The sequence below is a fragment of the Sus scrofa genome, chromosome 5, assembly GCF_000003025.6.
Source record: "Sus scrofa isolate TJ Tabasco breed Duroc chromosome 5, Sscrofa11.1, whole genome shotgun sequence".
Lineage (NCBI taxonomy): Eukaryota > Metazoa > Chordata > Mammalia > Artiodactyla > Suidae > Sus > Sus scrofa.
In genome coordinates this window covers 18566669-18569672 of record NC_010447.5, presented here as the reverse complement: position 1 = coordinate 18569672, position 3004 = coordinate 18566669, and positions in this window count along the sequence as shown.

Below are 3004 nucleotides of genomic sequence, written 5' to 3'. Positions count from 1 at the left end.
GCCATAATGGGAACTCCAATACCTCAGGGATTGATTGACATGCATATATTTTTCAAAATTATTTGTTTGTTTGTTTGTTTTTCAGGGCCGCACTCGCGGCATATGGAAGTTCCCAGGCTAGGGCTCTAACCAGAGATATACCTGCCAGCCTACACCGCAGCCACTGCAATGCAGGATCTGAGCCGTGTCTGCGAGCTTACACCACAGCTTCATGACAACGCCGGATCGCCCACCCACTGAACGAGGTCAGGGATCAAACCCATATCCTCATGGATACTGGTCAGGTTCATTACTGGTAAGCCACAATGGGAATTTCCCATTTTTCGAAATTATTATAAAATATTGACTATATGCATTACAACTCCATGACTATATTTATTTATTTATTTTTTGCCAAGATCAAGACATGTGGAAGTTCTTGGTCCAGGGAATCAGATCCATACCACGGCGTGATCCAAGCCACAGCAGTGACAATGCCTGATCCTTAACCCACTGAACCACAAGGGAACTCCCGTGACTTATTTATTATATAACTGATAATTTGAACCTCTTAGTCTCCTTCACCTGTTTCACCCCTCCCCCAAACCCTTTCTCCTCTGGTAATCAATAGTTTGTTCTCCATATCTGTGAGTCTGTTTCTGTTTTGTTATATTTGTTTTGTTTTTTAGATTTCACATATAAGTGAAAACATACAGTATTTGTGTTTCTCTGCATCTATGCATTTTTAAAGCTCGTAAAGTCATTCCAGAGTTGAAAAACCACTAAGTTACAAGGATATTCCAGACAGAGAGCAAAGGCAAAACAGCTAAATATTGATGGTCATGAGTTATAGACACAGAGAACCTGGGACTTTATCTTCTAGGTGATGGAAAACATTTAAGGACTTTTTTTTTTTTGGTCTTTTCAGGGCTGTACCTCCCCATATGGAGGCTCCCAGGCTAGGGGTGGAATCAGAACTGTAACCGCTGGCCTACACCACAGCCACAGCTACGCTAGATCCAAGCCGTGTCTCTGACCTACACCACAGGTCACCACAACACCAGATCCTTAACCCACTAAGCAAGGCCAGGGATTGAACCTGCGTCCTCGTGGATGCTAGTCAGATTTGTTTCCACTGAGCCACAATGCGAACTCCTTTTTCCATTTTTTTTGAAGTATTTTAAATAAAGAAATGAGGAATTTTTTTCCAATCCAGGTGCAAAGAGTCATTAAGTTAATCTTATTCTTTGCTTCACAGTATTCTGTTGTGAAAATTAATAAAGAGAAATCTCATCCAAAATGGAGCTGGGAAGGAGTTCCCGTTGTGGCATAGTGGTTAACAAATCTGACTAGGAATCATGAGGTTGCAGGTTTGATCCCTGGCCTTGTTCAGTGGGTTAAGGATCTGGCGTTGCTGTGAGCTGTGGTGTAGGTCGCAGACATGACTCAGATCTGGTGTTGCTGTGGCTGTGGTGTAGGCCGGTGGCTACAGCTCCAATTTGACCCCGGGAACCTCCATATGCCGGAGATGGGACCCTAAAGAGACAAAAAGACCAAAAAAAAAAAAAGAAAGAAAAGCCCCTGCACTTTGAACTCCCAGGTTCCCTCAATAGACTGTTTGTAAAGCCCCTCTCAACTGTCCCTTCTTTATAAAAGAGGGAGCCTCTTCTTTCTTCTCTGGACTGTGGTTTACCATAGATTGCCTGTCCACCACTGCAATTCTTTGCTCTTCTATAAGAAACCCATTTTGCTGGTAAAATACTGGCTTTTGTTTTAGGTTTATACTGTCATCATTTGAGTTCATAAAAGACCCCTCTCTAGTTTTTTTTCCCCCTCTTCATCCCTAAGCCCTTCCTCTCCTCCCTAAAAGCACCACTCTAATGTGTTTATTTGTCCCTGAATATATACACACTTGTTTTGTGGGTTCAATCTCTGTTGTGTTTAATTTGCCTGCAGAATTTAATTGTGCCATAAGTATAATCATTTTACTTTCTTTCACAGAACACTTTTTTTTTTTTACCTTTTAGGGCTGCACCTGCAGCATATTAAATTTAATCCCAGGCTGGGCGTCAAATTGGAGCTCCACCTGCCCGCCTGCTTCACAGCCATAGCCACTCAAGATCCAAGCTGCATTTGCAACCTGCACCACAGCTCATGGCAACGCCGGATCCTTAACCCACTGAATGAGGCCAGGGTTTGAACCCGAATCCTCACAGTTACTAGTCCAATTTGTTAACGCTGAGCCACAATGGGAACTCCCTATTTTTTTTTTTTTTTTTTTTTTTGTCTTTTCTAGGGCCACTCCCTCGGCATATGGAGGTTCCCAGGCTAGGGGTCGAATCGGAGCTGTAGTCACTGGCCTACACCACAGCCATAGCAGCTCAGGATCTGAGCTGCGTCTTGGACCTACACCACAGCTCAAGGCAACGCCGGATCCTTAACCTGGCAAGGCCAGGTATTGAACCTGCAACCTCATGGTTCCTAGTCAGATTCGTTAACCACCACGCCACGAAGGGAACTCCAGGCACTCCCTATTTTTATCTTTTTAAATTGAACTATGGTTGATTTACAATGTTGTGTTAGTTTCTGGTTAGCTAGCAGTGATTCAGATATATATTTTTTCCATTATAGTTTATTACAATATATTGAATATAGCTCCCTGTTCTATACAGTAGGATCTTATTTATCTATTTTATATACGGTAGTTTGTGTCTGCTAATCCCAAACTTCTAATTTATTCCTTCCTCTTCCCTCTGCCCTTTGGTAACCATAAATTTGTTTACTATGTCTATGAGTCTGTTTCTGTTTTGCAAATAAGTTCATTTGTATCATTTTTTTTTAGATCTCATATATAAGCGGTATCATGTGATATTTGTCTTTCTCTTCCTTTTAGGAAGTAAGTTTTTTTTTTGCTTTTAGGGCCACACCCACTGCATATAGAGGTTCCCAGGCTAGGGGTCAGATCTGCGCTCTAGCCACAGCAATGCTGGATCCTTAACCTGCTGAGCAAGGCCAGGGATTGAAC